Source organism: Hipposideros armiger, unplaced genomic scaffold, assembly GCF_001890085.2.
Source record: "Hipposideros armiger isolate ML-2016 unplaced genomic scaffold, ASM189008v1 scaffold_314, whole genome shotgun sequence".
Lineage (NCBI taxonomy): Eukaryota > Metazoa > Chordata > Mammalia > Chiroptera > Hipposideridae > Hipposideros > Hipposideros armiger.
In genome coordinates, this window is record NW_017731664.1 from 209,613 (window position 1) to 220,025 (window position 10,413).

A 10,413-nucleotide genomic window follows, 5' to 3' on the forward strand; every position below is an offset into this window, starting at 1 on the left:
ATATTGTTGCAAATGGTACTATTTCCTTCTTCTTTATAGCTGAGTAATACTCCATTGTGTAAATGTACCAAAGTTTCTTAATCCAGTCGTCTACCGATGGGCATTTTGGTTGTTTCCAAGTCTTAGCTATTGTGAATAGCGCCACAATGAATATAGAGGTGCATATATTTTTTCGAATAAATGTCTTGGGTTTTTCTGGATAAATACCTAAGAGTTGAATTGCTGGGTCATAAGGTAGTTCCATTTCCAGTTTTTTGAGATACCTCCATACTGATTTCCATAGTGGCTGCACCAGTCTGCAGTCCCACCAACAGTGCAGCAGGGTTCCCTTTTCTCCACAACCTCGCCAGTATTTATTGTTTGTTGACTTATTGATGATAGCCATTCTGACCGGGGTAAGGTGGTATCTCATTGTGTTTTTTATTTGCATTTCCCTAATGATTAGTGAGGTTGAACATTTTTCATATGCCTGTTGGCCATCTGTATGTCCTCTTTGGAGAAATGTCTCTTCATATCCTCTGCCCTGAGTTTTCTTGTTCTTTTTCTAACTTATTTGGATGCTTAGCTCATTTATTTTCAGACTTTTCTTATTTGACTATAAGCATTAAAGGCTAATAATTTTGTGCTTCCTACTGCTGTAGCTAGATCTCACAAATTTCTCTATGTAGTATTTTGTTATGTTATTCAGTTCCAAGTATTTTGTAATTTCCATTGTGATTTCTTAAGCCATAGGCTGTTTAGAAGGATTTTTAAAAATTCTAAACATTTTTTTTAGTTATCCTTTTTGTTACCAATTTCTAACTTAATAACTGATCAGAGAATGTGGTCTGTGTGGACTGTTTCTTTGAAATTTGTTGAGACTTGCATTCTGGCCCAGCAGGAAGCCAATGTCCGCTAGATCAACCCTGTTAATTCTGCTGCTATTTCAGCCTTACCCAATTTTTGTCTGCTTACTCTTATCAATTATTGGAACAGTTAATTCCAATTGGAAGAGTTAATAATTATTAGAAGAATTATTCCACAAAGGTGGAATATCTATTCCTTTTAGTACTGTCAACTTTATGTATTTTGAAGCTATGTTATAAGGTATAGTAGCTTACTATTTACATTTATTTGTTCCATCCATTGATCAAATGTTCAATATAGGGGTTCCCATTGCGACTTAGCCTGTAGGTAAATTAATAAGGATGCCTTGTTGAAAACAAAAGCATCCTTCTAGGTGTCCTGGGTAAATTGGATTTTGAGCTCCAGGGAATAAACACATTTAAAATCAGAGTTGTACCATACTGGTTATAGAATTAAGTTCTTAAAGCAATTTGACTTTGCCAAAGAAAATTAACACCCTCGTATCCTCAAGTGCCAGAGGATTTTGTGGTCATTAAAGTAGTTTTGAAAGCTGTATTCCTTTTGGGTTGGGTGAGAGGTTGGGAAGGAGAACTTTGTTTATCTTGGGGCTTATAAGCATTGCTGTTGGTTGGTCAGACAGGTTTCAGACCCTTAGGCATTCTTCCTGTTGCCTAGCATTTTCTGTGGGACCTGGCCCAAAGCCCGTTAGCTCTTTGCCTTTTGGATTCAATAGCTGTAATTATGTGGGTAGTCCTCAATCCCCTTCCACCTGACAGGGGCAAGGTGTACAGAAATTGAGATAATAATTGCATAGGGGTTCTAAATAATTCATCAGCTCAGCTCACTCTGCGGAAAGAAAATAAAGTCTGTGGGAGACAAGTGCCCACAAGGACCAAGCAACAGAAACGATGGCAATGACTGCACTTTTTATTAGATTTTCGAATAGAATCAGTCTACGTGAAGCTGGAAGTCATACAGAGAGACAAATTACATCTGGTCACATTTGGTTTAGAATGGAACTTTTTAGCTCCAACTCCTGAGCCGCCATGGTGCTGTGAAATCTAATTTTCAGGTTCTGTCAGGGTAACCCCTGATTCTGATTCTAGTTCCTAAATAAGCACTCCTCTTCGCTAGCGCCTCCATCCCTCCCAGAGCGGATCAAAGAAGGAGGTTAGGTGATCCATTTCTGGCTGTCCTTTCCTTTAAATGCAGCAATACTCCTCTTTCTCCCTCATCGTTTTAAAAACTAAACTTTTCTTTTTTGGTTGTAGAAATAACATGTGCATAAATTTAAAAATTATAAAAATACAGGAGTGTATAAAAAAAGTGTCAGTTCCTGGAAATCCATCTCCCTGCCCCCATTCTCTTCTTTGTAAAGACCTGGGCTAATGTCAATCTCTCCTCTCCACCCTCTGAGTCATCCTTCAAATTTGCTTTTCACAAAAAAGTGTAGTGCATAAGAAATTCTAACTTAATGGAGGTGGGCAAGGACTCTATATTTTATTGTATATGGCTGCATGAACTAAAGGTCAGGGCTTGAAGGAACTGGATTTGGAGACACTGATTATTCATTCAATTATTCATATATTTAAAAATGGATAGGCCAGCCGAGTGGCTCAGTTGGTTATGAGCTCGCTCAAGAGTTTGAGCTCTGAGCAACAGTGGTTTGATTCCCGGCCCGAGCTGAGCAGCCACTGAGCTGCCAACAGGCGACAGGATGGCTCAGCTAAAAAAAAAAGGATAACATATTAGGCAGGGAATAAGATTTTAGATCTCCACATCCTGATCCAGCTGTGTTTATGTGTGTTGGGGGGATAGGTGGATAAGAGGCACAGTCCAAATCAGATCTTTTTTTGGGAAACTGCTTTGTAAACTAACATGTCCTACAAATATGAGGTTAGCATTAATATTGGTGCTGACTCTGGAGTGTGGTCTGATGTGTTTGTCTAAACAGAATCTGTTAGTGGGTCATTACACAAGGAACTGACAAAATGGTATCTTGTGCCTCTTGTTACTTCTGTAACAATTCCACAAGTTTATTTTATTGCCCTTAGTAGCTTAATATATACCACATCAAAAGGGTAGAAAAGCAGAACTCAACCTTAGAGAACAAGAGCAGAACAAGTGTAACTTATTACTGATATGATATACATAGTTAAAGAACTCACCTGATGTAGGCAGTGGAAGAAGTATATAAGCATTGTCTAGTATTGTCTTAAATACAATGAAGTGGGTGACAGCACTCTATAAACTGTAAAGCTGGGTAATAATACAAAGGATTGTTGTCATCATGACTAGAGAGATTGGCTGTCACCCAGCGGCTTAGCTGTGATATGCTTCCAGGCGGCTTAGCTGTGATATGCTTCCAGGCAGTTCCAGAGGGGTCCTGTAAGCCCCTTTCCTATACAGGTGCTAGAAAGTGCCAAAGAAATAGTCTCCTCATACCTGTAAAAGCCAGGCAGCTAAATGTAACAGGACATTTGTCAAGAAGATAGAAGATAATGACCAATTTTTGGTACACAGATAGTTGCCTGCTGAAACAATGCCTGTGTTGAACTCTTTTGGAGTGGGAAGAAACATTGCTATGACAACAAATTACTTATATTTAATTTAGAAGGAGAGCAGTGCAGCTTAATGGTTCAGAAGCTTCGTGAGAACAATTGTTGGCACTGTGTATATGTTAAAATGTAAAATGTTAAGTATGATCTGTGAAATAATTGAGTACCTCAATGCATTCTGTATCTTCTCTCTCTTTGAACCAATAAAATACAATATAAATACATGTGGATTGTTCTGTTTTATAAGGTACCTCAAATGAAATTCACAGCTTTAATTTGTTGAGATCCTGAAAATGTCATGTGTTTAAAAGAAGAGACAGAGAGAGAGAGAGAGAGAGAGAGAGAGAGAGAGAGAGAGAGAGAGAGAGAGACCGAGAGACCTACTTACTGTGTTTTTATTCCATCCAGACTTGAAATTATGGTAGTTTGGAGTTTCTCATTCTGTAGATGATTAATCTTTGTGATGGGTAGAGAGTTCATTTGAGAGGAAACTACTCTTCAGACCATCTCCATTCTTTCACTGTGTTCATGCCTGAGAGAATAAGTAAACAATAATTGTATGAACTGGTTATTTGTAGTGCATCTGGGAAAGTAGGCCTGAGACAGGTGGGAAAGGCACATAGAACCTGGAGAGAAAGCCTGCGAATAGAGAGCCTTGAATAGAGTCTTTCCCTTAGAGAGAAGTGCTTTCCTTCCTAAAGATAAAACCAAATGGATGGCCCATTTTCCCTGGAGATGGGTTTTAGGGTCTTCTTGACCAGGTTCTAAGGCTGGGTAGATAGATGTAGGGGTTCCTTGAGGGCTTTTGAGATAGAAGCTTCAAATGCTTTCTAGTCTCTCCTTTTGTGCCTTTCCCTAACCCTCCTTCCCCTTTACCCAATGTCGTGTCTCTGTGTACTTCTAGAACAGGAAAGTAAGAGGAAACGAGAAAAACCTTGGAAAACGGAGGACTGACTTCAAGAGCACAGGAATACCATTCTAAACTTCAAGGCAAAAATCACAAATTTGCATATGCCCTTCCCCTTTTTTTGGAAGACAAAGTTTGACTGGTCATTATTACAGGGAGGAGGCCATTTCTTGTTGTTTTTTTTTTTGTGGTTTTTTTAAAGATTATTATTGGGGAATTGGGGGATGGGAACAGCACTGGGGAATTGGGGGAAGGGGAACAGACAAGTTGCTGTCATTTTGTTCTTCTGTCTAGTTGTGGAGGACGTCGCTTCACTGGCCCAAGTTGGCACCATCATTGCTCTTCCCAGGCGAGGCAGATCAGTCACTGGCTTCTGGATGGCTGCTCATGGCGGCTGCTGCCGGCTTACGCTGGCTGCTGGCTACATACGGTAGCCCATGGCAACCCACTGCCACAGGGGCTGCAGCCTCCGCCGTCGCCGGCGACTCATGGCAGCCCAGCTCCAGGTTGAGCTGTTGTTCAGCATCTTAGCTGTGGAGGGCAGTGTCACCGGCCCTCATATGTGGGATCCGAACCAGGGCCCTCTGGCATCTCAAGACTGCTCTTAACCATCATGCCACTCGGCCGGCCCAGGCCATTTCATAGAGTTTATTCAGAGGAGGAAGTTTGACAGCAATAACGAGCCAAATATTAGGCTAACCTTCTCTTTTAAATGAGGAGTGGCCCAGATTCACAGCTGTTGAGGAATCACAGACTTGCCTGGCATACAGTTTAAGTTCCATCTTTTTAACTGATCTGGTGTTCTGTGTTTTACCTGTGTTTTATCATGCCAGTGCATGTCGCACCCTCCTCAGAAACTTCTAGTGTTCCCAGTTACTTACAAAATAATATCTGAAGTTGTTTGCCTGTTCCTTGTGGCCCTTCACAATGCGGAAATAGACCTTTTAGAAAAAGAGTGCAAAAAGAAACAGATACCCATTACAGAAAATTTGGAAAACATAAGGGTTGACAAACTTTTTTTTAAGATTTTTTTTTAAATTGGGGAATTGGGGGAGGGGAAGAGCATTGAAGAATTGGGGAAGGGGAACAGCTATGTTGTTGTCCTTCAATCTTAGTTGTGGAGGGCTCAGCTAGCTCAGCTCTAAGTCCAGTCATGCTGCTCAGCTCAAGGTGCTATGTTCAATTAGTTGTGGGTGGGCATCGCCACCATCCCATGCGGGAGTCGAACCGGCAGCCTTGTTGTTAAGAGCGCACGCTCTATTCCCTGAGCCACCTGGGCAGCAGCTCAGCTCAAGATGCAGAGTTCAGTCTTTAGTTGTGGGTGGGTGTAGCCCACCATCTCAAACAGGCAACCTTGTTGTTAGGAGCACATGCTCTCACCATCTGAGCCATCCTGCCACCTGTTGGCAGCTCAGCTCGGGCATAGCGTCACTGACCCATGTGGGAATCGAACCGGCGACAATGTTGCTCAGAGCTTACATTCTTGGGAAAGTTCTTAACCAACTGAGCCACTCGGCCGGCCTGACAAACTTTCTATAAAGGGCCAGATAGTAAATATTTTTGGTTTTGGGGGCCATATTGTCTCTGTCACTACTCAACTCTGCTATTATAGCACAAAATCAGCCATGGACAGTGACAATATAGAAATGAATGTGTGTGTTTGTGTTCCGATAAAACTTGACACATAGATCAGTTAGTGGGCCAAATTTGGTTTGTAGGCTATCCCGGGGATGCTAAAAAAATGTATACACAGATCTTATTCATCTTGTACTATCAGTATATATTATTACAATTTTAATACTTTGTTTTCTTTCTTCAAATGTGTATACATTGTTTTTGGCACCCTCGAGTTTGCTGAGCCCTGGTAGAGAGAATAAAATACACCCATACTCATGCTACCAAAATGTTAACATTTTTGCTTTTTTTCTTCCTTTTACTCATATTGTTTTACATGGTTATGACTATATATTTTATACTACCAATTTTGTACCCTGCTATTTTTCACTTAATGTTCTCATGAACATTTTCCATGTCATTTAAAATTGTCAGAAGCATAATTCTTAATGGCTTTGTAACACTCCATCTTGTCACAGGTCATAATTTACCCAGTAATCGCCTGTTTTCTCTGTTATAACTAACATTGCAAAAGAACTGCTTTGTGCATAAATCTTTGTATTTCAAATTCTTTTGTAGGCTGTTTTCCTTGAAGTGGAGTTGTCAGGTCAGGGGGCATGAATATTTTGAAGGGGCTTAATATTGCCTTTACAAAAAGGTAGTACCCATGTACATGCCCACCAGCAGTGTAAAAGAGAGCCCATTCCACCTCATCCTTGCCAACTGATATTCTCACTAAAGCAAAATCTTTTTTAAAATGGCACCCGATTTAATATGTAATTCTTTGACTATTACGGGGGTTGACAAAATTTTAAATGGCTGTTGATTATTTGTCATATTTCTTCTCTGGCTCGCTCACTCATGAATGCACCCTGGACCCTAATTCACTTTCCCTTTTGCTCATGTAGTTGTCCCCTTTCATGGAGTTCCTTGTGTCAAAATTTTCTCACCCCATAGGTCCTGGTCCAGATCTGAATTCATCTCCCTGTCCATGCAGTCCTCCCTTGTTCCTCCCACTCATCAGACCTGTCTGCCCCATAGTGTCTCTCTTCTGGCCTTTATCTCTTTCTGCTTTTTTTGTAGTTTTCTTGTGTGTGGGGCTTTCTCTCTAGGGCAGGGACTCTGAGTCATGTTAATCTGTACTGGCTACCAGAACCTAGCAGAGAACTTAGTATCCAGTGGCCTGACTAGTCTACTAGTGCATTGTTGGAAGGTTGCATGTGACTTTAAAAATATTGTGATGTTGCAGTTATTTGTGATGTTTACAGAACTGTTTGGGATCACTGATAAGAATGCTTTGATGGTTACTTAAGGTAGGCTATATCCCTAAGTTCAATGCACTCTTTTTTGTGAAATCTGGATCCTCAAGTTTTCCAAGTGATGATAAACAAAAATTTTAGCACACGTTAGGCTACTCCTCTCTTGCATATATAGTATAGTACTGCCCTGTCCCAGTAGATGTTTCTGTGATAATGGAAATGTTTTCTATCTGGACTCGCGAATACAGTAGCCACCTGGCACTTGTGGCTACTGTGCACTTGATAGGTGGTTACTGCAACTGAGGAACTGATTTTTCCATTTTATTTAATTCTGAATACTTTAACTATAAGTAGCTACATTTAGTAGTGGCTACCATATTGAACAGTGCAGGATCTTATAGAATATTTAAAGGCACAGTTTTTTTATGGCTAAGAGAAGCTCGGTATTTATAGTAATCTATGGTAACTTTGACATTGTGTCTGCTTAGAATTTTGGAGAGGCAGTTCAGATCCTGGTAGAACCGTGGAGAGAGAGGAAGCTGTGAGGTTGGTTTAAAATGAAACTGCCTCCAGTGGGAGGTCTGTTGGGAGAAGAGGGAGTAGTGCCAGATTGGTAAGGTTGAGGCAGAGTGTGACAAGCTGGAATACCAACAGGAGACACTAGGACTTGATACCGGTGGTAATAGGGAACCATTAAAAATTCATGAGACGAGGGCCGCCCAAGTGGCTCAGTTGGTTAAGAGCTCGCTCAAAAGTGCGAGCACTGAGCAACAGGGTCGCCGGTTTGATTCCCGGCCCGAGCTGAGCTGCCGTTGAGCTGCCGACAGGTGGCAGGGTGGCTCAGCTAAAAAAAAATTCATGAGACGAAGAGTGATGGATGAGAGAGGTGTTGCAAGGTAACCTCTGCCAGGAGTGGGCAAGCTGCTGGGAGAGGAGGTGAGTTATTGACTCCTCCTTTATTGGGTAGGGCTGGCCAGTAGTGATTCACCAGCTCCATCAAAACCCAGCCACATCAGAAAACAAAAATGATTTATTTTACATCGGCTTCCAGTCATTGTGTGCCTTCCTGTGGCTCAGATACATGCCAGCATCCAGCATTGAGTTGGGAGGTGGGAGAGAATGGCCCCTGTGTGAGGGGAGGCAGGGCTGTTCATTGTTGCTTAGCCACAGACAGAATTGCCCTCTGTGGCCCTGGTGCCTTGAAAGTGTGTCTTGGATGGCTCTCTGATTCTTCAGAAACAACCTGGGAGCCTACCCAGTCTGTTCCCACTTCCCTGCTTCCTTTAAAGGCTAGTCGAAAATTTCTAGTTGTTTTATCAGAATATTTTTAACCTCATGGCTCTCCCTCCCCATTTTCTATTAAGTTGAACATTTATATTTTTCCCTTCTAACTGCTCCATACTGCCTCCACCCTATCCCTTATTACATGGGCTATATTACCATAACCCTATTGTGACCTTAGCACATGGGCTTAATAATTAACTGTCATTGTTCTAAAGATCTGCCTCTGGGCTCATTTTGAAGAAAAAGAAAAACACTGTCAAAGGGACTCTCCTTCCCTCCACACTCCCCTACATGCCCAGCTACCTGGACTCTCAATCCCCAGGCACAGCTGGGCTCAGGGAGACAGCCTAGCTCATAACCACCCTCCCTTTTGGGAACACACATTCTAATTACCGTATTTGCCGGCGTATAAGACGACTCGGCGTATAAGACGACCCCCTAACATTTCCATTCAAAATACAGAGTTTGTTATATGGTCGGCTGTGTGCGATTTTGCGAGTGTGGTAAAATCGCATAACAGCAAAATCGCATAACAGCCGAGCATACACCCAGCAGCGCTGCTGATGCCTGAACGGTATGTGGAATGAAGTGGGCGGGCATCGGGAGGCCACTATGGCACGGGGCAAGCACTATGGGCAGTCTATCTGAAGTGTACCTGGTGTATAAGACGACCCCCCACTTGGAGGCATATTTTTCAGGGCCAAAAAATCGTCTTATACGCCGGCAAATACGGTAAGTCATACCTAGAAGGCTTCAGAGCCATTGACTCAGGCGGGGGCCTTGGGAGACAGCTGAACGTTAATTCTCCATGTGTCAGCAGGCCTTGCAATCGAGAACACAATGCCCCTTCCACTTCACTCACAATTGACAGGGGCTACTTTTTGAGAGAAAAGGTGACCCTGTATGGACCTCACTTCTTCTCCTGCACTTGAGATACAGCTAGAATAACTGTGAGTAGCCCTTTTCTCCCACTCGCGGCATAGTGAAGCAGTTTTTCACCGTTGCTCCATTAAAGAAAAGGGAACAATTCTTGCCTTGAGTTGCCATTGCAGGGAAGGAGAAAATTAAAACAAAACAAAACTACTTTGAGCTGTACACTTAAGATTGTTGCAAAAATCAATGATCTTTTATGGTTTCTGTCCTGCTCATAGAGGTGGTATAGTTTAAGGGTTAAGACCATGGATTCTTGTAACATGTATTTACTGAGCATGTACTATCTGCCAGTAATCCTGCTAGATACTGGAATCAGATACTAGTGGATTAAATGTTTGGTTCTGCCAGTTGTTAGCTATTTGAGCTTGGGTGAGGTTTTTTTGAACTTCAGTTGACCTGTCTATAAAATGGGACTAGTAATGCTTACCTTGCATGGTTGTTGTGGGGATAGAGTGTCTGTACACTGCAGTTCCTGGTACATAGTAAGGGCTCAATAAGAGGTAGGTGTTGTTATTGTTAAAGCAGTCCATTTACGTTTGTAATCACCTCAAGGTTAAGTCTGTTGATCCAATGTCCCTTTTCCTCATCTCTCAACATGCTTGCTTTTGCCTTCCTCAGTTATAGACATTGGGTGTGACAGATTTAATAAGGAAGATTTTCTTGATGGAAAGATGGTTCCTGAGTACTGGATAGCTGAGGAAAGCTCTAGAGCTGCCTTCGCCAAGGAAACCTAAGGTAATTGGCATCTGTCTGAGAGGTTTCTGCTCTATCTGAAGGAGGGGTGATTGATGACAGTGCCTCCTAATGGCTTTTTCAAGAGTAAGTTCCTGAAAAAATGGCATCTCTACTTTCTGCCGCTAAGTGGGTGGGTGGGGGATATTACTTTTGAATCTGGAAAACCTAGTGTTCTGTACTTGGGGGTCATGGTCTCTATACTTTGGTTTGGATGCTCTGTTGGCCTGGCTTTAAGGAAAGCTTTCCAGTTGATTTTTTAAAAAAACTCTTTCTTTCT

The 10,413-nt window shown here is 42.0% G+C and overlaps 1 protein-coding gene across 11 annotated transcripts in view; it reads left to right on the forward strand.

Moving 5' to 3' along the window:
* The window catches only part of TMEM164 (transmembrane protein 164), a 378,792-nt gene that overhangs the window by 33,382 nt on the left and 334,997 nt on the right, over positions 1-10,413 (forward strand). The window lies entirely within an intron of this gene.